Consider the following 27702-nt stretch of genomic DNA (forward strand, 5'->3'; position numbering starts at 1 on the left):
CCCATCTCACACTGGTCGAGTTGTGCAGGCAATTGTAAGGGTGGACATTAATCGGTCATACAGGCAGGTAGTGCAGATAGAACAGGTTTTGGTGAGTCCTCTGCTATCACAGGTACTGTATACCTCATCTGACCTCACAGCTCTGTGGAATGTGCCATTACAGTGCTTGGGGGCAAAGATGCACTGGGGCCACACCCAGACTGACAGTCACCGAGGGGAAGGTGGCTTGAGGCCCGGGGGTTGTCAAATTTGGACCAGCCAGGCTCTAGTTGTCTTCCTGACCACGAGACCTCAGGGCTAGGGATTCGCCAATTTGTTTGGTAAGGGGTCTATTGAGACCCCTGTGGAAAACCTGATTCCTCACTACACAGGACCCCCCTTTTCCCCTGATAGGCAATAATGAATATTTAATAAAGTGTGTCTCGTGTTTATTCCATATTACTTGTCTTGTGTCATTATTCAGGGGTAAGAGGGCAATGAAGCATGTATATCACTGCAGCATATTGCCTGGGCCCTCGCTTTCTTCCTTTAGTTAATTACACTACTAGGACTGAATATGCATGTATGTGTGTGCAGATGAATGTCTGCATTTCTGACTTTGGTATGTTAGTGTGCTGTTTCCACAGTGGGATTATTTCCAAGGTGAACAAACAGAGCCATAATTGAGTTTGCACCAGGTGAGGGAGATCTATAGCCAGAGTCCAAAACAATCCAAGCCATGCAAGCATACAGAGAAAGTCCAAAGGCAAAGTTAAGCAACATAAAAATTCACAAGAAGTCAGCAGCAAGGCCAGGGTACAAATCCAGTATGTTCAGGAATCAGAAGAGATATTGTCTCCTGTGGCTTGCTGTGCTACCTGAAGGCTCGTATATAGTAAGAAACCCACCCTAAGCTCAGCTGAAAGTATTTGCACAGCTGGTAGGGAAGTGCCCAATGATTCAACCCCAGAACCCCCTTCATGTAAGTGGTTCAGGCTCCTATCCCCCAGATGGTTTGCCACCACTTGTGGATTTGGCCTCCTGGATCTCAGAGGATCTATGTTCTACTGAATCCAACAACCCCTCACCAATGCTAGTCTCAAAAGCCTCTGAACTGGCCTAACTGAATAGGGAATCTGTTGGTGCATAACAGTTGGGGGAGGTTCCCCTCTACCCACCTTTTTGTTTTTTCTTTTCTTTTTGGTGTGGTGACATCACCACAAAAATTCATAGTCGCTGACAGCAACTTCTCTTTTTTTGTGTGTTCTCTTGGATGGTGATGGCCGTACACATCTGCCTAAAGCAGTTTTGAAGGTTATGTGTATTCCCCACCCCACCCAACCCCATTCCAAGTCATAGTGATGTGTGTTTCCCTACTTATGGGAAAGTGTTTTTCCCAGAGGTCTAGAAACATACAAATACTGGCAGGGACATGGGTGAGGATTGGGTTGGAATATCTCTAAACTGGCATAGGGTAGCTCAGGACCTTATCTGTGAACTTTATGGGCCAGGTTGGGAGGCCAACACACATAACCTACTTTTGAGTTTCTGAACTTCATTTTGAAACCAATGTTATGGTTCTGAAATACACAAAACTCATTAATATAAATATGGGTCTATTCTACTGACTTTTCTTGTACATGGAACAAAAAATGGAGAAAGCTGAGACATTTACATGTTCTTTGAAAATGAAAATAAAAGGTTACTGGCAATTTACAGACTATGGTTATTACAATAATGAAAATCTATTCTGAATCTTTTCTCTTTTTTTAATCCCCCTCCATCAAAAAAGCAATTGAAATGTAGTGGGAAACAAAAAAAATGCTTAGAATATTAGCTTCATTAGTTGGTGGTAACGTTTTAGCTAGAGCCCTCCCCATTACATCATAAGTCCACCTTTCTACAGTAGCAAATGTCTAGTATTTACTTTGCTTCCCATAGCAAAGGAGCAATAGCCAACATGATTTTCTAAAGCCATTTCCATCCCTACAAGTTATTATTAACAATTCGCAAGATCAACAAAAAGCCATATAAACATCTTTTGTTCATGTTATGTTACATTCTATTGTTCCTTTGAATGTAGACTATGTGTAAATCTTCTTTGCCCATTTGCCATCAGAGAAACATTTCTCAGTAGCTGCATATTTATTTAAATTTAGTTATAAAATGGCTTATATCTAGAAAATACAAAGATCTCTACAATCAAATCAAAAAAGTACATTGCAGAGCACTTAAGGATAACCTGAGCAAAGTTCTTTCCACTAAGAAGAGGCACTTGCTGAGTCTGTCCCAAGAAATTTTCTTGCCTGAGGAGTACAGCAAATGCCATCACCACACCTGCTCAAACTACCTAGTGCCAACGCTAATGTTGCACTGTATATATGTTTTGTGAATAGCACAGTGGGTTAGACATTTGCATGTTGAGCTAGAGGTTGGGAATTCAATTCCCTACTGTGCTTCCCATGCAGCCTTGGGCAAGCTGCACAGAATCAGGGCACCCCAGGAAGAAGGGGATAGTAAACCACTTCTGAGTATTCTCTATCTAGAAAATCCTTAAAAAGGGTCACCATAACTCAGGATTGACTTGACAGCACAATATTATTATTTCTATCTGCTGCCATTGTAGGTGAAGGGTTGATTGACAGCTGTATATGTGACAAGAGCCTGGAGTAACATTTTTTGACAGTTTAGAAGTGTAAAAGAATGTTTATGAATGGAACTGCAAGGTGATTGGTCTGTGTGTTCCCTTGCTGGATAGATTCTGTTTTCTATAGTTAAAGTGTATGTCAGTCAGTATGTCTGTTACAGCTATGGTTAGTTAGAGTTTGAGAATGGAGAAGATTAAATTGTCAAAAGAAAGAGAACATGAAATCCAGGCTGGTCTCTTTTGAGAATAAGTTATAAATAAAATTATGGTCTTGTTAGTCCTTCTGTTAAAGTTATTATCTAGACAGACAGAAGGATAGAAAGACAGATGGGAAAAATGTTCAAATTATAAAGAAGAAAAGGAAAGGCTTATGATTCTATGCCAAAAAAACACTTTGAAATATTGTTTATATTTTGTTTTTACTTCCTCACTGGACTTTAAAAAATTTCTTTGTAGTTTTTAAAAATAAGATCTACAAACCCTGTTTCTTGAAAGCTTTCACGGCTGGGATCTGCTGGTTGTTGTGGGTTTTTCAGGCTCTTTGGCTGTGTTCGGAAGATTGTTCTTCCTAACATTTCACCAGTCTCTGTGGCCGGCATCTTCAGAGGACAGGAGTCAGAATGCTGTCTGTGCTCTGTTGCAGTTTGTTTGGATAGTAGAGTATTTATAGCTGTGACAACAGCTTTGTCCTTTTCAGGAGATTGGGTGATTATGGTGATCAGCGTGTTTTTGTTGTGAATGCATTGTTGTGATAAGGGAGAGAGATGATCTGTCACGGTGATTGATGGGTGTCAATAGCTGGTCTTTTGTGTGCAGTAATCACTGGTCCTTGTGGCTGGGTAGAGTTTGTTGACCTTTTGCACGCTGTATTTTTCAGTGCTGGGAGTCAGGCCTTGTTGAGTTTTAAACTTTCTTCTTTTTTGTTGAAACTCTGCTGGTGTTTGTGGACTTCAATGGCTTCACTGTGCAGTCTAACATAATGATTCCTGGTGATGTCCAGTACTTCAGTATTTTGAAATAGAATTTCATGTCCAGCTTGTTTTAAGGCATGTTCAGCTACTACCAATTTTTCCGGTTGTTTTAGTCTGCAGTGTCTCTCGTGTTCTTTGATTCTGGTATGAATGCTGCGTTTTGTGGTTCCGATATATACCTGGCCACAACTGCAAGGTATCCGGTATACTCCTGCAGTGGTGAGGGAGTCCCTTTTGTGCTTTGCTGACCGTAACATGTGTTGTATTTTTGTACTGGGTCTGAATACTGTTTGTAGGTTGTGTTTTTTCTAAAGTTTCCCCATATGGTCCGTGGCCCCTTTGATGTATGGCAGAAATAGTTTATTTGTGGGTGGCTATTTTCCCTCTTCAATTTGGTGTTTTCTTGGTTTGATGGCTCTTTTGATTTCATTCTTGGAATAGCCATTCACCTGTAGGGCCCAATTCAGATGGCTGAGTTCAGTGCTGAGAAATTGAGCTTCACATTTCCAATTTGCACAGTCTACCTGTGTTTTGATTATGCCTCTTTTTTGTTGTGGGTGGTGGTTGGAGTTTTTTGTATGTACCCACACAGACTGGTCAGTTCTATGACTCATGATTTATGTTTATCATCAGATTAAACAAAGCTGTGCCTGATCAAAAATATTCAATTTTTTTAAAAGGGCATTGTTATAAGCCCTATTATAGGCAGAGTTATCAGAACAACATGAAAGGTGTTTTCCTTGATTATTTAGAAAGAGTTCCTGTTTACAAGTTGAAATGGCAACCCCAGACTTAGTGTAGGGGTTTGAGGGTGGCTGTCATTTTGGTGGTGACCAACACAGGTAGTGAAGGTGTGTGAGCATCATAGTACCCAACAACAAGTAAGTTACTTTGATGTAGGAAACAGAAAATTGCCCAAGTGCCTATGAGTGTATTTGCAAAGATAACAAATTGAATAACCATTTAGTTGCCCCCATTTCATGATACCTCAAATCTGCTGCCTGGAGCACCAGCCTTCCCTTCCCTAATGGTAGGTCCAGCCCTAACTGTCTGTATGATCATCACAATCTTGTTTCTCTTTTGTATGGATATATGATCTACCTATATACTTTCTGGTAACTTAGTTGGAAACATTCAGTAAGACCTTGAAGAAGGCATTTGTCACCATCCTTATAAATCTCAGCAGTGACAGCACTGGCACCTGTGCCTTTGGCTGAATCATGATTTAATGGATAATGCTATTTCAGCTGTAGGAGGTCCCCACACTAGAAAGTGACAAATCATCTTCAATAATTGCTATATAGTTGCATTGTTGACGAATTAATTCATATTTAAAACATTCTAAAATGTGAAACCAACCGTCATGTGATTGATACTATATGTCAAAAAATACAGCTGGCAGGGGCCATAACAAGAAGTCTGCACATCTGATACACCCCACTGAATTAGGGAGCACAGATTAATTTAAAGGCCCACAGTCATGGGGAAGGGCTGCACTGTGTTGGTGGGTTTTTTTTAATGATCTCAGCACCAGAATGACAGAAGAGCCATTCACACAGGAAAGCATTGTTGTGGACCCTGCTTTTCTCATGAGTTCATTCCAAATAATTACAGCAGTGCTTGAAGATCCATACAAAGCTTGGAAATAACACATCCGGAATAATGCTTTAAGAGAATTTGGTGGTGGTTTTTTTAAATAATAAGAAACAACTTCACATTTTGCTTAACAAGGCCTATACTTGCTAAATTTCTGGAATAATGAATAGTGGGTTTTGATGTTATATCATTTTTCTTCTATCCTTATCTCTCCAAAGTGTGGTAAGAGATTAGAAATAAGTTGGTGCTTAAAGCCTTGAAAATTTTTGCTTGGAACAGAAGTTTTGCAGAACAGACCATCTGAAGCTTCTTCGAAAAGTAACAATTAATCTATTTGTGAAGGCTTTCACAGCCGGGATCTACTGGTTGTTGTGGTCTGAGCTACTCCAGTCCTCTGAAGATGCCGCCCACAGAGACTGGTGAAATGTTAGGAAGAACAACCTTCAGAATGCGGCCAAAGAGCCCGAAAAACCCACAACAACCAATTAACAATTAAAGTTTTTTTAAAAAAAAAAAAAACTACCAAAGTAAATGTAAGAACATTTCATTTTTCATCTAATTTCCATTTGAGTGCCTTGCCCATTCCTCCCTGTGAAAAATATAGCATTATTAATGTAGCAAAATCCATTTTATCCACAGGTAATGAGGGGGAAATATTGTTTAATTACTAACTACGTAATGTCATATGATGTGTCACAGAGTACTGGTCCAAAGAATTTTTCTCACTGGTGTTAATCATATTTATTCTGCAGTCTGTTAATGCTCAGAAACTAGTTTGAGCTATCCAGGTTAGAATTACTTAGATGACATCCTTTTATCCACCTAAAGAAGATGCTTCCAAATACTTCCAATTTTTATTATTCCAGTGGGTCTGTGAGGAAAAAGATTAGATTGAAGAGCTAAGAAAACTATGAAAAACTGCTTACCTTTGCTGACAGTGAAACACTGGATCAAAAAAAAAGGAATTAAAATTTCATCGCAAGCCTTTTGCGAGTAGATTTTGAGAGAGTGGTTCCTAAAATATAATTCCTGCACTTATATGATAGAGGATGGACAGTGGCTTGCTGTCTTCCATTCTGAATTGAAGAAAAGAAGTACTTATCAAGAATATCCCAAGATCCAATTCATGGACATTACACAAAGAGAAAACTTCAGACTGGCATTTCCTGTGTGATTTGGTACCATGTTTGATAAAGGGTTTAATCAAAGTATCTTTAATTTTGCCTTTGCTCTGATAGTTAATAATTAGAAATCTGTGTCTCACTACTACTTTGGACTTTTTAAATTACTGAGCTAAGCAAGCTTTAGTAAAGTACACTAATCTTTGGCAAACCCTAAATCTCCTTGATATGTGACTTCTACTAATCTAAAATAAGCTTGCTGAAGATTCCTGAAACCAGGAGAATAGCAGCCTTTGTTTTATTTGATTGATAGATCCCCATGGGCCCACCAATACTGAATAGCTGCTGAAGGTAAATTGGAGAAGAAGGTCGAATACAATACAGTTCAGTTCTCTGGTCACCAGGGAACATTTAGACCTGAGAGTCTGATAAAGTTGGGGAGGATAAACTTATTTATAGCTTGCCCACTATTTTCCCATTCTACATCTGGAAATGGAATTTTTTTCCCAAATGTAAGGAAGCACAGAGAAGAGGAACTGAGAGAACTACGAATAGTAACTTGAGATTTTAACATATCTGATTTTTTTTTCTCACATGGCAGAAACTTCTACACGTAACCTGTTTGTCATCAGGGAGACTCCCCATATCACGAAGCCTATACACAAAAAGTATGATATTGCCATGTTGGGGAAATACCATACAATTCTGTTGATGAACATTAAAAAATATTACAGTGGAGTTGGCAAAAGTGCAGAAAGATACAACCAAATCTATCAAGAGTCTGGTGCATCTCCTCTTTGAAGAAAGTTTTGGCACCTTTTAGCTCAGGACAAAAAAGTTAAGTCAAGAGAGATGATGATAGACGTACATGGTGCATGAAAAATGAATAGGCTGTTTTTCTCCCTTGATCCTGATGTGTGAGTCCATCCACTTCAATTCATTCTGAATTATTTTGTCTTCCAAATTGCATCTGATGTTCTTTGAGCCAATTTGTAGCCCATCCAATTTTATTTGTACCTACATATTCTAAAATATTTATATTTGCCTGAATTGTGGGGGGAAATATATGAAATGGGGAAAATAAAGGGCTCTGACCTGGCATTCTGACATGAACTATTACGACAAGCTACTAGTTGATCTCTAGACTGAGGCAAAGCTTCCACCAGTTTTCTTCCTTCCTTCCTTCCCCCTATCACAAAGAGCCATGCAATTTACTCCTTGCCAAGGTCCCACCCTGCCCACATGAGAGGGAAGCCTACAGCTGGCACTGAGTGGTAGAAAGAATGCTGTTTGCTTGCTTGCTTAATTATTTATTTCTTTAGATTAGATTTTGAGTTTCCCAGGCCGGGCGCCAAAGAAGCAAAACCAAACCTACCACAAAAGACTGGCAAAGAGGCTACTTGCTTGCTTAACTAATCTGCTGGCAAGGAAGGCTACTTGGCAAAATGTCAGCAATGCACCAGCAGTGGCAACACAGCCAGAAATCTCTTGGAAGCTTATCTTGAAAAATTCTCCACTTCACTAAACAAACTACTCCAATTACAGGAAAAAGAAGTTTTGAAAAATGTTTGTTGATGGGTGAAGGTTTTTCTGCAGTTAGCAGCTTCACTGCAAAAGTGGTCAGAGCTCCTGATCACTGACTTGTGTGTGACACTCTCCATCCTCTCCATCTGGATGCATAGGCACGCACAGGCAAAAAAAATTAGGGGAGGCAATGTCTACAAAACTAAAAGCCAGTTTCATATAAAGTACAAAATGGGGGGATTGCTTAAGTGGTAGTGCTGCTGTTAATTACCCTAGTCAAATCACACACTACAGACTCAAGGTATCCCTCATGGAGCCATTAGGCACCTGTGGCAAGCAACACAAAACGCACCCCCAGCAAAACTTTGTAATTTGTGATGTGAAAATAATACAAGTAAATACAGCACTGAACACCTTACGGAAAGCAATGTCCAGCACAGAGGCCGGGGCCTATTCAGGTAGGCATAGTGTCTCAAGAGAAGGCTGATGTACTCGCAATATGGCTCTCTCTCCAGTCTGCACTTCCTTCCAGTCTGGGCCAGCGCCTGGTCTACTGAGCCCTGAGAAGAGCTCTCCCCCATTTTCTCAGTGAAGCCTTGTGTTTTCTTCAAATCATGGAGGATGGGTGAAGTGCCATATGACTGGAGGAGGGCTAACATTGCCCCTAACTTCAAAGGAGGAACCTGGCAACCACAGACCAGTCCGACTGACATCAATCCCTGGGGAAATACTGGAGCAGATTATAAAGTGGTCACTTTGGAAGCATCTTGATCACACAACCTCCTTGGTAAATGGTGGGAATGCTGTAGACATATTGTAGCTTGACTTCAGCAAAGCTTTTGATAAAGTGCCTCATGATATTCTAATTAACAAGCCATCTAGGTGTGGGTTGGATAGACCAACTATCAGCTCATACTCAGAGACTGATTTTCAATGGCTCCTTAAACTGAGATAATAAGCAGGGTATCACAAGGCTCAAACCAGGGCCCAATAAAAAGATTGAAGAGCACTGGGGATGCAGGAAATGCCCACCAAATTTGTGGATAACACAAAATTTGGTACAACAGTTAATACTCTGGAAGAAAGAAAATTCAAAAAGGTCTTTGCAGGCTTGAGCATTGGGCTAAAAAGAACAGAATGAAATTTTACAGGGATAAGAGCAAAGTTCTATACCTAAGAAAATGAAACCAAACACACAGTTACAAGATGGGAGATACTTGGCTCAGTAATGCTGCACGGAAGAAGAATCTTGGAATTATTGCGGATAATAAGCTGCATATGAGACAATTGTGCAAAATGACTGCAAAAATGTGAACAATGTGAACAGAATGTTGTTATGTGCCATCAAGTTGCCTCTGACTTATGGTGCTCAGTGGGCTGGATAGCTCAGTGAGTTAGGTATCTGGTTGCAGAGCTAGAGACTAGGAGTTTGATTCCCCACTGTACATTCCAGAGGAGCCAACCTATGTGGCCTTGGGCAAGCTGCACAGTGTTAGGGCACCCCCAGAAGAAGGGAATGGTAAGTACTCTTAGTACTCTCTACCCAGAAAACCCTGAAAATGGTTGCCAAAAGTCAGAATTTACTTGCCGGCACATTATTATTAATATGAATGAATGACATCCAATGTGAATAGAATAGCTGACTTGATAGGCCTTTGTTCAGATCCAGCAGTGCTCTTATGTTCTTATGATGACTTCAGCACTAATCTTTAATCTCAGATGCTATTACTTCTCCTTTTACATGCTGGTTCTCATTAGAAAACAAAACTGACTCTGTTTCCATAACAAAATGCTTATAATAAACTAGCAATGATGGAGCTATATTCTGCCACTGTTTGTCATGTGTTCCTACACTCTCTGTTGAGATAGATAAAGAAATCTTTGTCTGTCCAGGGCTGGCCATACACCTTTTGGTGCCTGAACCAGTGTAGCATATACAGCCTCCACCCCTACAAGTCAAGATACATAGACTCCAAGACCAGCCAATTTATTCTATCACCTGAGGCAAAACAAAAACAAAATCCACAGGCAGGGGTTTCCACAGGAGCAGAAATATAATTGCAATATGTTAAATGGCTAAACGTGTGTGCACTTCTGTGACAGATAGTCGCACCCAGGTGCTGGAAGTGTCCACCGTGCTTTGCCTAATGATAGGGCCAGTCCTCCATCTGGTAGAACTCATTAAGCAAAATGAGCTCAGTGAGAACGAGTCATCAAAAGAAGCTGCTGTTCCCTGATTACGGCAAACCAAGAGAGCAAATCCAAAATGATTTTACAAGATTGCAATCGATCATTCAGCGTGTCTGAGAACATTTCTGGTTGTCTTGATGACATATGCTGAAAAGAGAAAATAGAGAATAAATTAACACAAAGTGAAATTCAGCAAGAAAAACAGCATTGAGACCCAGATTTGCAGGCTTCAGTGAAGAGATTCACCAGGACTAGCTTGCAAATAGCCTTTAAGCACCTTGGTGAAACTATAGGAAGTAATTAGTACACAAACCATGGATTCTAAAACAGTAGTGCAATTGACACTAATGGAAGAGTGGGAATATATGTGTTTTTGGGATTAAGGCCAAAATACCTAAGCATTCTCCTAATGTCCTTTCAAACATCAATGGAAATGATTTGTTTTCACTTCTGTGTAGTTTTTCTAAGTACATTTGCAGCATAATGCTTCTAAGAGTACAATAGTACTGGTAAGGGCCATTAAGCCAAGCACTTTTTCCTTCCCTTGGTTGCATTATGAATGATAGTAGAATGTTGACTGATGCTTCTGCTAATGGACTTTGTCTGGAATGTATTTTCTGTTTCATTTGAGAAGACTCAGATACTTATGTACTCTAGTTCTTCATGGACCAGCCAGAAGAATCATTCTAATTGCTTCCTTAATTTATGGTCGAAAGAAAAAGTGTCTTTGTCTTTATAAATATTTTTTAAAGGCATTCATCTTTTGGTTATATCCTTTTAGGAAAATCACTCAGACAAACAGAGAAGCGAGTGCTATGTGTATCATTATTAAAAAAAAATATTAAAGCGCTAACCATCTTTGCTTAATGCTGTTTTCCTAGTAAATTGGGAATACCATTCAATCAAAATAAAAAGCATTATCACTGTTGGTAGAAGGGACATGCCCACAGGCTAGACTGAACTCAATTTGCCATTTGGCCAGTTTACATTCGAACATTTTGAAGTTATACAGATGGTCATTTTACTGTCCACTGTACCACCTGATGTTAGGTCAAGTGCTGAAGCACTTGGCAAAGTTATCTAGATGACCACAACACTATGCAGTGACAGGTTTTTCCCTGAAGTTATTTTGTCATCTTCCTGCACTGATCCACTTAATCGTCTTCTTTATTCTTTTTTTCTGTTGTTTTCTCACTCTCAGTGCTACCATGTTTTAGTATTAATAACTGTCTGTAATTAAATAAATGACTTTGCTGTTGCTCTCAAGTCCCAGCCAACTTACAGCAACTCAAATAGAGCTTTCAAGGTACGTGTGATATTTAAGCAGCAATTTTACCACTGCCACACCCTCAGTGAGTTTCCATGGCTGAGCGGGGATTTGAACCCAGGCCTCCTGAGTCCTAGTCTCTCTGTCCACTACACCACATTGTATCTCAAATAAATATGTAAACAACTGGGTATCAGTTTGCATATTCAGTGTACAAATGTGAAACTCGCTTGCTCCTTCTGAATTTATCTGAATCCCACTTGGATTTTCTTCTCATCCTTCTCTCGTACCAGGTTGTGACACCTTGTGTTTTCTTTCTGCACTGACATTCATGCCATTTGTAATGCATTTTTCCTGACCTGTATATTTATGTTCACCTCATGGTAAATTTCTGCTATTTTTCTCTGTCTACAGTGTGATTGTATTATCCCCTGGTTATTCACTGTTTGGTAATTCACATTTTAAAATATATTCATTGTTGTTGTTTTGTATGCTTTATTTCTTAGAAACCTATGTAAGCCTCACAAGTATGTGAATTTTTGATGTAAAGTGCTTTGTTCTTGTTCTTGCTGCACTTATTGTCCTTCTCAACCAGTAAATAAAGAGGTGAGGTACAAGAATTGGGTTCAAACTTGGAGCACTACTTTATGAACTATTTAATCCTCTAATCTGGGACCTAAGGTAGTGCATAATACCTACGAAGCAGGAGATTTTGATAATTAGAAGCAAGGGAATGGGTTGTTTGTGTCTTTTTTTATCATCTGGCTGATACTTCTCTCCTTGCTCTATGTGTATGCTTTGCAACACAAAGGGGAAAAACACTAGTCCCACACAGCCTCTGCTGCACAACAGGCATGATCCTAGTAATGGGACTGACACCTTGTTAGTCAGTGGCGATTTGCTATAGTATTTTACACAATTTAATTTGCATCAAGGTAAATCACCAACTGAATTGCTCCCAATGTTATTTACTGATGAGAAAATATCTCACCAGATTTTTTCATAGAGAATTTGCCTCATAAGAGTTCACCTTGAATAGAATGCCATGTGAAATACCTATGTTTGGTAGGCACCTGTGACCTTTTCCTTCTACATGCAAGTTTCTTTTAAAAACAAAACAAAAATCAAGTTTTTCCTGTCCTAGTTATGAAGAAATTTGCTATTTTCAGTAATTTCTTCAAGTACTATATAGACTGAAAGTAAATTGTCAACCATTTGCCATGTCCAAATTCAATAGGTATAGCAGTTCCCATCATGTTGAGAAACATGTTGTGCCACATAGATGTGAAAGATGAGGAAATACTGGGAGGGGGAGCGGCAACCCTGATTTAGCATAATGTGTTGCATACCTGGGATTGTAAGCCCATACTTTTAAGAATAAAGAGTCGTAGCACTGGGCCTGGGAGGATAACTCTCCCAGTTTTGAGTTCCCCCACATTTATATTTTCTTAATTTCAAGTTACTGTACTTTTCTGTGTATATGACCCCCCCATGTGTAAAACGACCCCCTAATTTTGACCCTTGCTCAAGGTGGAAGAGTAGTTAATGGGCAACTGCTCCTCCACCTCTGTCTCTCCTGCTCCAGTGCCACTGCTTTGCCTCTGCCTCCTGCTGCCTCCGCCACCGGAGGGACAAGGCAGACATGACCTGGAGGTGAACCATCAGTCCTACTGGAAGAGGTGATTGGGCGGGTGGGGGAGGCAGCAGCAAGAGGCTCCTGAGCAGGTGAGTGTGCTCCTTTACCTCTGTCTTCTGCTGCTGTTGCCTCCAGCACCAGAGGGGACAAGCCGTGAGCCCTGGAGGTGGCAGTTGGGCAGGGGCAGCAACAAGAGGCACCGGAGTGCACGCACAAGAGCTCCTTTGTCTCTTCCTCATTCCATGTAGAAAATGACCCTCAATTTTTCTTCTAATTATTTTAGGGGAAAGTGTCATTTTATACATGGAAAAATACGGTATTTTCATTCTACATTTTTTTAAAATCCACTCTTTTTTTTAATGTCTAGTCAAAAACAAACTGAAAGAATTATCTTGCCTTTCCCTGGTCTTGGTCTGGCTCTCATTATTGAAAGCATCATTGATAATTTATTCAGCTTTCTGTTGTCAGGTTTAATGGGCATTAGCCCCATGAAGTGACATTGCTAGTCTTCTGGGTCAACTAAGCAGCATATCATTCCTGTGATGTTGTTTGGGGTGTTTAATTTTTGGTCAATCGAGCTTGCTTGCTTTTACTTTCTTTCTGTTTTATTTGTTGTCACCTTGACTTATAATTGACATTCAGATTGCAGGACCTTTGATCTCTGTCTCCCCAGTTAAATGCCTGCTTTTAAAGGAAATTAAAGCAACAGTGGAGAAAACAGCAGGCCAGCAAATTATGCAAACACTTTTAATCTGACCATTGCCAGTCCTGGAAATGTGAGAGGTCAAACATGGAGAGGAGAAATCAGCAATAATTGTATCCCTGAACTCTATAAAAAAAGTTCCAACAGCAGCGGTCTTTATGTACCATCAAACCTATGTAAGAGATATCAAAGTAGCACATCAGTAGTGTCTTGTTTTTCCATTCCTATGAGCGGCTGCACAGTGTCACTGATCGCAAGATCTGATGAAAACATCTAAGTAGCCCTTCCATAGGAAAGGCCTATTTTCCTTACTTTCAGCCAAATTACAACTCATTTCACTTATGGCAGGCCAATATCATTTTGTTCTTGTTATGTGCTGTCAAGTAATTTTGCCATGAGTTCGTGACTTCTGAAGGGTCCCATCATTAACAGCTCTTCTTGTGTTTTGCATACTTGAGGCAGTGGCTTCCATTACTGAGTCGACTAATCTCATATTTGCTATTCCTCTTCTCTTGTTGCCTTGTACTTTTCCCATCATTGTGATTCCTTCTAGGGAAACTGCTCTTCTCTATGCTTTCTTCTTTCTCCATGGGTCCCCCTCCCTTCTTTAGATCTGATATTAGTGATGCTGTAGCCACAAGCCTTTGATGATTTAATCAATGACTTCACAGCAAGAAAGGCAAGGAAGTTTTATTTCTAAAGTGAAGAACAGACTTTTCGTCATTTTTCACCCTCTTTTCCCACTTCTAATCATGATGTGTGAATCTCAGATTCAACCACAGGGATCCATGAGTTTGTCACTCTGTCTTGTTAATGTCATTGTACTCTTTGCTCTGCTGCATAGTGGCCTCAGAAATGCACAAATTCTCCAAAGAAGTGCACGTGCCTATTTCTGGGTAATGTTCATGACTGGAAATAGCCTTACATTATACTCCTAATTTGTCTCTGTCACAATGGAAATCTAGAATTTGATCATTGGGCATGATAAAAGAATTGGGTCTACAGATTCACGAATTAAGATACACATATAGAAAATAGGTTTTGTGGTATTTGGTACTTGTTTATTGAATACACAAACAACAACAGCACTCTTTATTACCTCCCCCCATCACATAGTATCTTATGAAGACACTTGATGGTCAGAAACAATAAAATGCCATGGGTGGTGCAAATGGAAGTACAAAGAATGAGTTTGTAAAATCTCATTTTGACCCACTGACCCATTAAATGCATGAATTCTAATATTTCTGTGTTGTCTGCCACCCACTGTCTTGTGGTTTTTAAAAATATTTCTTAATTTTTTTTTCATGTTTGTATTTTAGTAAACTAAGGGATTTTTTTTTTAAAAAAGTGCATATGGGTCTTAGCCAAGATGAGAGCAGTGAGACGAATTGTTTGCTGGAGGCCAGCAACACTGCTTATCAGAAAAGCTACATCATAGGCAACTATCTGCTTAGGAGATTTATATTTGCGGCTATTTGTTAATTTATGCATTTTCTGCTGCTCACTTGCTCTGACTTGAGTTGCATACCAAATTGCACACTGCAATCTGAATTGTTCCCTTCCAGCTCTGAAATGCAATGAATTCATCCTTTGACCCTTTTGGCAAAGGATTTTGAAGGACTAGAACACAAGCCAGAGACAAATTATTGGAATGGTGCAAGTATAATTATCCTTGCTTAAAGACCAGTTGCTTGGGATACTTATTTCTGTTTATTCTGTTTATTTTGATTCATTTCTCTTTGGGGGAAATCCTGAACATGACAAAAGTTATGGCATTGCAGTGCCTAACAAACTGATGTACAGAGGGACCATTCTGTAAGAAGGACAAATCTCCGAGGACCCTGAAAACATGGAGACTATCCCTTCTGAAGCATGAATGAATGGAAAGCATAAAAGATGTCACTCTTTCTTAGTTTATTATACAATGCAAACCCTTTTTCTAATCAGAATGCGGCTTTGCAGGTCTGAGGCCTCTTGAAGACTAGTAAAACTTGAAAATGATGCACCGTTTTGATGGAAACATGAAAGTATCTTCAGAATAAGGATGGTGAAATGACGCCATAGAAATAAAAGAGATGTGATACAAATTAAAAATGTAAGCATTTGCAGAAATGAATTTTAAAAAATGAAATAAACCTTTTTCAACTGCACATTCATAGTATTACATCTGAAGTGTTGTTTATTGTTGTTTTGACTTATATACTGTTACACAGTGCTAAAGCACTCTCTGGACAGTTTACAACCATAATTATACAAACAACACTTTGCCTTCTCCCCAGCAACCTGGATAGTCAGTTTACTGACCTTGGAAGGATGGAAGGCTGAATCAACCTTGAGCTGGCTACTTGAATCAATCAGGACTGAGCAGAAACTTAACTGCAGTATTGCAGTTTAACCACTGCACCATAAGGCTCATAAAAAATTCCCTTATATTATTAATCTATGTGTCTCAAAGTATTGTTGTGGTACTATATCTATATTAATGCAGCATTATCAAAATAGAGAAATCCCCAGCTGAATCATTTAATATGGTATCAATAGACTGCTGCTAATTTTTCCTGGAAACAAATGATATTATAAGTTGTGCAATAATTTTTTATGGACTCACATCCTGGTATGAGGTGCTTTTGTCTAAGGAAAAATGAGCTAACCTGCCATTCTGCAGAAAAATAACATTCTGTGTTATGTGGACAGTGAGTTCCTCATCATACAGAACATCTGGTGCTCAGAAATAACATTCAGAGAAATGAGCTGATATAAGCATACAGAGACATGTACAGAGAGACAGATAGAGAGAAACATAACACACACATTCAGTGTACAGGTGGGGCTAAAGACGTCGTGTGTGGGAGGACAGTGCTGGAGTGGGAGTGCCTACAGACGTTAATTTGCTGCCTTCATTGCCCCATTATGTGTGGAAACCCCCTCAGTGGGTTGAATAACAAGATTGGCCCAATAAATAGTAAATTTTGGCAAAATCCGCAGAAACAAGCTGAAATAAAATTTTACCCAGAAGCACTGCTCAAATTTCCTTAGTACAGCTATTCCCAGCATGAAGAAGACAATGCTTTACCTGCCTTCCATTTATGCAAAAATAATACTAACTTTGGAACACCCTCCTTATAGACATCCACCTGGCTCAACACTTTTGGCTTTTTGGTGCCAGGCAAATACCTTTCTGTTTATCCAGCATTTTAATTAAATAGCATTCTTTAGCTGGCCACATGAGCAGCAGGATTTATTAATATTAATGTTTTAATGACTTTTTAATATAGGGTATTATTATAATATTGCTATTTTTAATGGTTTAAATGTTTTTAAAGTTTCATATTGTTGTATGCCACTCAGAGACCTTTGGTAATGGTGTGGCTAAAAAAATATTGCAAACAAATAAATAAATCAATTCAAAGGGAGGCAAATCAAGCCTTTTAAAGGTTAAACATGTAAGGCTCTCAGCCTGCATGGATGAATCTGCCAATTTCAGTTTCCCCGTATTTGAATTTGTTTATTCTCAGTGTTTTGCCATGTTGAATACAAAGAAATGTGTGAAGTTCAAAACATCTCTATGAAAACAAACTGTAGCAAAATTATTCCCCATCCCTGCTTTACAGTTTGAAAGTTCCAAACTGTACACAGGGAAAAGGATTGGCAACTGTGATTTTGGCAGTGTTTTGTTGTTGTTGTTGTTGTTGTGCACAAATAAAAAACAATGTGTCTGCTATACTTGTGAATCCAGGGCTTGTTCTGCAATAGTAGGAGTCAAAGGAATTAAATTTAAAAACATAGGAATATATTTCTTATCTTGATTGAATTTAATTTAATAGGTCCCAGGACAGAGTCTCTTTTTAAACAATTAATTATTATTCCCTGAAAAGACTTTTTATGAAAAAAATTGCCCTATGCCCAGGAGTATCCTGAAACAGAGGTTTTGCTTTGAATAGCTTTGATACTGAGTGGACATTCTGAGTTCCTACTTTTTTGCTTTAAGTAGCAGGAATTTAGTATGTAGATAAGCACAGAGGGTAAATGTGGATTATAATCTAGACCTCTTATGAATAGTCTGGAGTCCTCTGAAAATGGAAGGAATTCTACTTCCATTTTTCATCGGAGGAAGGCTCTTGAAATGTACTACAAAGTGGACATGAAAACATGGATTGTTTCCTCTCTTAGACTAAAAAGATGATCTCTGCATACACAGACCTCTGCAGTACATCTTCATTTTTAACCATAATCTTCTCAAACACACTTGTTGCATTGGATGCAATTGCAAACCACAATTTATCATGATGAAAGTGATTCTATGTGAGCCTCGTGTTCACCCACTTCACTCTCCTCCTCCTCTGGTCCAGTCAGAAAGAGGTTGAAAACTTTTGCTTTCAATCTTAAACAGCAGTACTTCTATCTTTTTTTCAGAAGCCTGAACTGTTATTATAATAGTAACAATAGTTTGCTTCAATTAATCAATATTACAACCCATGGTTTCCTGTTGTCTTGAATCAAGAAGTTATAGCTAAGATTGACCAGATTATGTGGTTTGGATAGTATGGGAAACAGTGACTAATCAAACCAGTAGAGTTAAAATTAATCAGTTTGTCAGGTTTGGATGGTAATCAAAACAGGAAATGAATGCTAGGCATCTCCTCATTGTGGTCATTCTGTATTAGAGCAACTATAGAAACATACAAAAGTGAAGTTGGAAGGGGCCTATAAGGCCATCAAGTCCAACTCCCTGCTCAACACAAGAATACAATCAAAGCATATCTGCAAGGTGATTATCCAAATTTTTCTCAAATTCCTCCAGTGCTGGAGCACTCACCAACTCCCGAGGAAACTGGTTCCACTGTTGTACTGCTCTAACAGTTAGGAGGTTTTTCCTGATAGTCAACCGAAATCTGGCTTCCTTTAACTTGAGCCCATTGTTGCATGTCCTGCACTCTGGGATGATCGAGAACAGATCTTGTCCCTCCTCTGTATGACAGCCTTTCAAATATTTGAAAAGTGCTATCATATCACATGTCAGTCTTCTTTCCCAAGGCTAAACATGCCCAATTATTTCAGCCGTTCCTCATAAGGCTTGATTTCCAGCTCCCTGATCATCCTTGTTGCCCTCCTCTGAACTTATTCCAGTTTGTTAGCATCCTTCTTGAAGTGTGGTGTCCAAAACTGGACACAGTACTCAAGGTGAGGCCTAACCAGTGCTGAATAGAGGGGGACTAGCACATCATGGGATTTGGATACTTCTATTGATGAAGCCTAAAATAGCATTTGCCTTTTTTGTAACCACATCACATTGTTGGTTCATGTTTAGCTTGTGATCTATGTCAATTCCAAGATCCATCTTGCTCGTAGTTTTGCTGAGCAAAGTATCCCCCATCTTGTAACTGTGAAATTGGTTTCTTTTCCCGAGGTGAAGGAAATTGCACTTATCCCTGTTGAATTTCATCCTGCTGCTTTCGCCCCAGTGCTCCATCCTATCAAACTCATTTTGAATTTTGTTTCTATCTTCTAGGGTATTAGCTATTCCACCCAATTTTGTATCATCTGCAAATTTGACAAGCATTCCCTGCACTCCCTCATCCAAGTCATTAATTAAAAAATATTGAAGAGCACCAGGTCCAGGACTGATCCTTAGGGTACCCCACATGTGACCTCCTCCCAGTTAGAGAAGGACTCATTAATCATTACCCTCTGAGTACGATTCTGTAGTCAACTATGTATCTACCTGACACTTGATCTATTCAGTCCACACCTAGTTAGCTTACTAATCAGGATATCATGGGGCACTTTGTCAAAAGCTTTGCTGAAGTCAAGATATACTATGATATACTATGTCTACAGCATTCCCTCTATCTATCAGGGAGGTGACCTGATCAAAAAACAAGATCAAATTAGTTTGGCAGGATTTGTTCTTGATAAATCCGTGTTGGTGTCTAGTTATTACTGCTTTGTTTTCTAGGTGCCTTCACAATGACTGCTTTATGATCTGTTCCAGAATTTTGCCTGGGATTGATGTCAGGATGACTGGCCTGTAGTTCATAGGTTCTTCTTTTTTTGGCCCTTTTTGAAGATAGGGATAACATTGGCCCTCCTCCAGTCCTCTGGCACCTCCTCTGTTTCCCATGATTTTGAGAAAATAATGGATTGCAGTTCTGAGAGTTCTTCAGCCAGTTTCTTCAGTACTCTCAGATTCAGTTCATCTGGTCCTGGAGATTTGAACTCGTTCAAGGTGGTAAGGTATTCCTTGACTATTCGTTTATCAATCTCCAGCTGCAATCCTGTCCCCTCCCCCTTGCACTTCCAATTTGTTTGGAAGTTCATAGTCTTCCTTATGGGAGAAGACTGAACTAAAGTGGCTAGTCCCACTATAAAATACATTGTAGTAATCCAAGACTAGGATAGTGGCATATCAGATCATGTTGTTGTTTAGTCTTTAAGTCATGTCCGACTCTTCGTGACCCCATGGGGCATGAAGGCCCTCCTGTCTTCCACTGCCTCCTAGAGTTTGTTCAAATTCATGTTGGTAGCTTCGATAACACTGTCCAACCATCTCATCCTCTGCCATCCCCTTCTCCTCTTATCTTCACACTTTCTATCAGAGCATGGGGAACACCAATTCAGAGCATCTGTTGCCTTACTTAAAATTAAAAGGACATGTAAAGCTTGTTATCACATGCATGTGGGATTGGTAAACAATCCTATTATTTTCATGCAGATGTTAAATAGGCTAGGGAAAATACTAAACCCTGTGGAATTTAGGAATCTCGGACATGGAACCAAGCAGTAATCCCCCAATACTCTCTTATGGAAATAGTCATCATCATAGGCATCCTTCAGTCTTGAGAGACTATGGTAACGTGCTCTGTATGGAGGACTTCGATGCTGTGTGTGAGGCTGGGCTGTCCTCTCCAGAGTACGAAGCCTGGATGGAATAATATGGAAGATAGGCTGTTACCCAAGCAGCAAATCCTCCCTCTCCACATCACTGAAATAGTCCAATGGAAAGGAAAGAGCCACTACAACTGGTTCCAGAGATATCACAGGAGTTGATAGAATGACACAAACTGCCTCTGGGTCTCCCACTCAGGATTTTGCCTCGAGGTTTACTCCTGAAGCCTTTTCCATTAGTGGATATAGCCACAAGACAGTGGAGGTTTGAAGTCAGAGTTTTCCTTCTCCTAGATGGACTGCCTTCCCAGGCTGACAAGTCCCACCTACCCGGGTGCCTCCACCCATATGTCTATGTGTATGTGTATATGTGTATCTATGTATATATGTGGGTGTGCATTGGTGTGTGTGTCTATATACTGTGTTTCCCCAAAAATAAGACAGGGTCTTATTTTGGGGGTCTTAATTTTTGGTCCAAAAACATATTGGGGCTTATTTTAAGGGATTTTTTTTATGTACAACCATCTACATTTATTCAAACACAGTCATGTCATCTTCTGGTGGTTGCACAAGGGTGGAGGGTGGGCTTTCACTGAACTGGGGCTTATTTTTGGGGTAGGGCTTCTATTGCGAGCATCGTTGAAAATCCTACTAGGACTTATCTGCAGGTTAGGTCTTATTTTCGGGAAAACAGGGTCTGTAGCCTATTTGTATAGACAGGCATGTTTCTGCATAATATATGTAAATGTATGTGCATGCAAAAGTACATACAAAGCTTATGACTGAACAGACATTCTTGCCTACACAAACACAATATCAGGTTCCGTACAGATATACATAGATACCACATACACAAGTAAAAATGTCAAAGAAGGAACTTACAAATAGGTGCAAAACTAACACCACCAAGAACACCGTTGGGTTCCAGGTGTCCTCCCCATGAGGAGGAGCTGCGGAGGCCTCGCACCCCTCCCCTGATTCTCCTTCTCTTTCCTCTCCCCCCGACCAAGTTTTAAACACCACCCACCCGGCAAAAAAAGGGAAGGCTGCAAACCTTTTCCCTCAGAAAAGGACCCTGGCCGATCCCCAGCCCCTTCGGATCCTGCCCTGGCCCCCCACCACACAGAAAACCAGCCCTTCCAACCACCCCCAGGCCTTTTAAAAAAACCCTCATCCATGAGGGGGCCCAAGGATACCGCTTCTTCTTCCTCCTCCTCCCTTCCACCGAGGGAGGGCCACCCTTTTGAAACCCCTTAGGAAGAAAAACGTTTCCATCCCCCCATTTCGAGGCCTGGTTCCCCCCCCAGCCCCCTGTTTTGTATGGGTGTGTGAGGGGGGAAAAGAGCCCCCCATTTCTTCTTCTCCTCCTCTCCCACCCACCCCCACTTGAGGCCTCCCTCTCAGGCCTCCAGAGGGACCGGGCCTCATCCCCTCCTCGTGAGGAGACCTGGCGCCTTCGGTCCCCCCTGTCTTCCCCTTATCAGGAGCTTGAGGCCTCGGTGCTGGCGTCCTTCTCCACCCTCAAAGGCAGAGCAGAGTGATGTAGTGGTTATTGTGCATGTGAATCATTCTAATACACCACCTTGCAGCTTTTTAATGCCAACCCTCTCCCAAAGAAATATTTTTTCTAGACGGTCATCTGAGGAGACACAGATTGACAACCCACTCAACACTCAAATGGTCCCGATCCCATTCACAAAGTATGAATTTGGTGATGCACGCACATATTTCCTTGAACTGAATCGCTCCGCGTGTGACAGCCAATCCTTGCACGTGCCCTTGCCTCCATAGAGTCTGAACCCAACTCTCTGTTTAGACTAAAAGAGGTCAGATTAGAGAGAAACGTCTTCTCTCGTGAATTCCCCCCCCACACTCTTTCCATGGCACCGATATTCTTGGTCACGGATTCCTGATCAACACCTGGCTCTTCGGCTCCATCGTGATCCTCCTCCAGGTTCCCAGAAGTGCCTTCCATAATGTGATGCACTAGAAATGGACCACTGTAAAGGTAGGGGTCTAACTCCCAGCTCAGATAGCTACTCCAAAAGAGCACTCTGGTTGATAGTACTGAAAGCAGCTAAAATACTTAAAAGGAACTCATATAAATCGAAGAAGGCAGGCTTAAAGCTTCAGTTAATAGGAGACCTGAACCACACTCACATTTGTTTGGTTATTTCACACTGTGATGTGATGATTTTCAATTACTCTCCCATTGTATGTTCAAATGTCATTCACATAACAAGGAAGACTAATCAATGCAAACATCAAAGGGATATTCAGAGCAAATCCACTGAACTTTCTACTGCCTTCATATTGGCAAAACTAGAATAAGTCATAAGAAGATGTAGTGGGACTCAATGATATTAGAATGGGTCCTTTAACTCTTTAATAACAGCTGGATGAGTAAACAAATTCTAAAAATATGGCAGAAGATTAAAGTAATTGCTATATTGAAAGTAGACAAAGACCCATCAGACCCCAAAAGCTACAGGTCAATCTCTCTACCATGCCACTTATACGAAGTGTTTCCACAAATAATATTAATGTCTAAAAGTTAAAGCGCCTAAAATTTAATGTCTTCTAATTCCACAGCAGGTGGGCCTTAGATCTGGCAAGAGCTGTACAGCTCAAATCTTAAATCTGACCCAGCATGCACAAGACAGTTTTGAAATTCATAATTGGAGCAATATTTGTCTATCTTACAGCAGCATATATCAATTGCTGCTTGAAAAATTCTATTTTCTTACTAGAGATCATGCATTAACAAAAGTGTTCACTGTACAAAATCTTCAAATCTGAAGACTTTTTTTGAATATCAAGGAAGGCATAGTTGCTGGAGAAACCAAAGGAATAGTCTCCCACAGGGTAGCATCTTGGCACCATTACTTTCTAAAATTTACACAAATGATCAGCCCATGTTCCGATACTCCAGGAGTTTAATCTTCACTCTTAATGTTGCCTTAACAGTTTAGGGGCGGGGGATTGAGTCCATTGAGCACCAGCTACCTTCTGCATTAGAAGATCTTACTTTATGTTATAAAAACATCCAGCTGAAACCAAACCCTTTGAAAACACAGGTCTGTGCCTTCCAATTAAAGAACAGAGAAACAGAGAGAAAGCTCTGAGTTAGCTAAGAAGGCACCATGTTGAAATATTGCCATACTCTAAAATGTTTGGGTGTCACTCTGGATTGAACCCTGACCTACAAAAAACATTGTCTATAAACTTCAAACAGATAATTGCTGCCAGAAATAACTTACTTAGGAAGCTGACTGTGTCACACTGGGGTGCACACCCATAAATAAGAACAGCTTTGTCCTTGTGCTACTTACTTCACCCTAGAATGTGCTAGTGCCATATGGTATAAATCAGCAGATGCCAAACAAGTGGATGTAGCCCTAAATGAATAATAAAGGATTATTACTGGCTGCCTGAAATCTACGCCTATTGAAAAAGTCTATCATCTGGCTGCTATTGACTCTCTGTGGAAGTATGTCAAGAGGTAACAGCAAATAATGAAAAAGCAGCCCATTCATTTCATGGATATCTACTAAATGATAGCTAAAATCAAGGAAAAGTTTTATGCATACCTCTCAAGCTCTAAATATTAAACCAGAAGAAGCTATGCTAAAACTATGGAGAAAAAAACAACACACTTTGCTGAATGGATGAATACTGAAGAATGTCTTCCACTAGGACAAGACTCTAAATTAGACCATCTGGAAGCTGCTTAGACTTTGATGACTAATAATTTTAATTTAATTTGTTAGAATTTTACTTATATTTTATATTTATCTATAATTTTAAATTGTGCAGTACAGTCAAACCTTGACTTACGAACGTCCCTACTTGCAAACGTTTTGACTTATGAACCGCTCTGATAGAAAAATATTGCTTCGACTTGTGCACGGAGCTTCTACGTAAGAACAGAAACATTCAGGGGGGAAAAGGCGGGCAATTCAGCTTTCTAACTATAGGTGGCCCCAAGGCTGCTCCTTTGCGCTGTAGCTCTGCCAGCCATTATAGGGTGTGTCGCAGTTGAGAGAGCTCCTGCTTTCCGAGTGAGCCCGTGTGTGTGTCTGCAGGGAGGTAAGCTGCTGTTTTCTCCTTTTTAAAAACTTCTGGGTGGGGTTTGGCTGGGGCGGATATGTTTCTGTGCTGTTTTGTTGGTGGCTTCTTTTCCTTAATGCCTCAGCAAGGAAGCTGAGTTTACTGTATGTTGTTGGAAGTTTTCCCCCTTCTTAAAGCCTCAACAAGAGAGGTCGTTTTACTGTTTGTTGTTAGAGGTTTCCCCCCTTGTTAACACCTCAGTGCCTTCCGTTTCTTCAGCCGGAACAGATTAATTGGTTTTCAGTGCATTCCTATGGGAAATGGTGTTTCGACCTACAAATGTTTCGACCTACGAACGCCCTTCCGGAATGGATTAAGTTTGTAGGTTGAGGTTTGACTGTACTCTCATATGAATAAAGAAAGAAAGATTCATACATTGAAAGCATGACTACTTCAACCACTAATAAAGTCATATGTAAAACACACTCATACAACAGAGTTGTAATAATTTCCTTCTTGGTCCAGTTCAAAATGCAGGCTGAGTCCTTTAAAAATAAAGCTTAATTAATCTCTTATTTTGTTTTCTATAATGTTAACATTTTTTTGAGAAAATAGAGAGAAAGATAGAGATGTAGTCCTTTACACAATAGGAATTCAGAAAAGAAATAACCATTAGTTCTTCTAGACCAGTGGTTCCCAACATTGGGTCCACAGATGTTCTTGGATTACAACTCCAAAATCTTGCCGACACAGCTAGTGGTGAAGGATTTTGGGAGTTTTAGTCCAAGAACATCTGGGGACTCTAGATCAGGAACCACTGCTGTACACATTTAGATGAGGTTTTTTTTTACTTTGTCATATTGGTCTATTAATGAGGATAGTGACAGTAAGGCAGTGGGGGGAGTTAGCTGTGATCCTTCAGCAGATTCTTAACTGCAGCTCCCATCATCTTTCACATTTGGCTGTGCTGGGTGGTGCTTATAGGAGTCGCAACCCAGAAACATCAAAGGTTGTTCACCTCATCACAAAGACATAGTTCTCTCTGCTGCTATCTAGAATATCTAAATGTCACAGTTGCTTTTGTCAGTTACTCATCCTCTAAGCATTATAATTCTAGTTGAAATATTGGTCTACGCACATGAAAAGCATAATGTTCACAGACATGAGTCCATGCCTGACAGAGTGGATTTGCATATGGGCTTCAGCACCACAGACAGCTACTCTAAAGTGCACACTAATAGCTGGAGTAGTGCCCCTCTCCCAAATGGATCCATCAGCTACCATAACATGTGGGAATGATACAAAATAGAAGAGGAAACACAGATCAGATTTTCAAGTTCTCAGTTTTGATGGTATTCTATTATCTACAACAGGGCATGTTACATCAATGACGTTGAATCTGTATATTCAATTAAACATCTTGCAAATATAACTCCAAGATTTCAATTTTCTGCTGTATGACATCAAATATCTGTCTGGAATAGCAAAAAAGGTCTCTCTAATTGCTTGCTGCATGCAAAAGAGATGTCACAGATGACTAACAACAGACCTATTAATCACCAGTCTAAGTGCAGCCATTCTTCTGCATATAATTTATTGTATGGGAAGGTACAGTATATATAAATTATCTCAAATGTAACTAAACTCTGCTACATTTGGTTCTGGGTCCTAGCTAAATGCTATTAAGACAAAGAATGAACAAATAGGAAGCAAACTTATTATTTTAGGCTCATCTATTTAGTCAGTCACTATCACACTTGAAATTATGTAGTAGGGGAATACTTTGGATTCTCAAACAAAAGTAGGCTGATCCAGACAGATGTGGAGTAATATTCAATTGAAGTTGGACTTTTTATAATGGACCAAATCTGAACACTTATGAAGATTTGATAGCAATTTTGTCTTGTGCAGAAACAAGAATATGGGTTTGATTACACAGGAAATTAGATCGGATTTTGGACCACTTGTGAAATAGTCTTATGTGATTTATTTCTCAGAAATTACAACATGTATGGGGAATTGCACTCCAGTCTGACCCAATTGTGAACCAGGGTCACAATTTCATTACTCTAACATGAACTCTGAAGCACTGAAAATAGTGTGTGCGTAACCAAGGTTGGTAAACAGTAACAAGCCTGTTCCTATCCTTCCCAGAGATATGTGGCTGTCCCTACTTTGGGCACACACTTTCACAGCATTGCAGTCTTTTCTCCTGATTCCCTGCTTTTCAAGTCATATGTCTCGATGTGTAGGATCTATCCCAGCCACCATGGCGATTTCTTTGCTCTCCAAGCCTCACAACACTGCATAGCAAGTCCTGAAAATATTAGTTTTATCAAATTGCCTCCAGCTGCTCAATAATAACTTACTCCTTGTGTCCTACTCTTACTGCCTGCCAGTACTATAACTGATTCTTGCCTAGTTAAGAACAGCATCAGCATCCTGCTAACATTCAGCTGATCCTGGTGACTCATTGTGAGACAAGCAAAAAAAAAGTCAAACACCTCTGGCAAAGAGGTTTCTGCTTCCCCAGTAAGGAACAGCAATGCTCACCTTGTATCATATGTCAGTGTGATTGATGTCAAAATAGCAGGTACAGTGAGGAAGTGATGTGCCTAGCTCATATACTCCAGGTGATCCACAGGCAACACTAACAATGAAATTTTGGCTAAAATCCTGTTGCACTGCTCCTCCATGCAACAGGAATGAGGTTTTCAGCAGCAGAAGACTGCCATGGATTGAAGATTTCTTTTTGTGATATTAGGATTGAAAATCCGTGCACTATGTGACAAAATTGTGTATAACCCACAGCAGCTGTCTACCACTGCCATTGACATCATTCCCATTGCACTGGCAGGTTCTGCCCAACAGGATTTCAGCCATTTATTATTTATTTATTTTAAATATTTTTACCCTGCCTTTCTCCTTAGAAAAAGACCCAAGGAAGCTTACAACATTAAAAGACAATATTTAAGAACAAAAAATGAGTATACAAAGGTGATATTATTAAAAGGTCTTTACCTGCTTGTGGAAGATGGGGCCAGCCTAGTCTCCTGTGGGAGAGCATTCCAAATTCTTGGAGCAGTGATAGAGAAGGTATTTTCTTGTGTCCCTACCAAACACACCTGTG

General features: G+C 40.0%; 1 long non-coding RNA gene across 1 annotated transcript; it reads right to left on the bottom strand.

Annotated features, from left to right (window-relative positions):
- LOC144588015 (uncharacterized) lies at positions 1-27702 on the bottom strand. Its single transcript, XR_013543317.1, has 2 exons — positions 27594-27702; positions 1-10175 (listed from the first exon to the last, which is right to left on the bottom strand). It is a non-coding gene; the product is annotated as an uncharacterized LOC144588015 (long non-coding RNA).

This window comes from Pogona vitticeps, chromosome 3 (genome assembly GCF_051106095.1).
Source record: "Pogona vitticeps strain Pit_001003342236 chromosome 3, PviZW2.1, whole genome shotgun sequence".
NCBI lineage: Eukaryota > Metazoa > Chordata > Lepidosauria > Squamata > Agamidae > Pogona > Pogona vitticeps.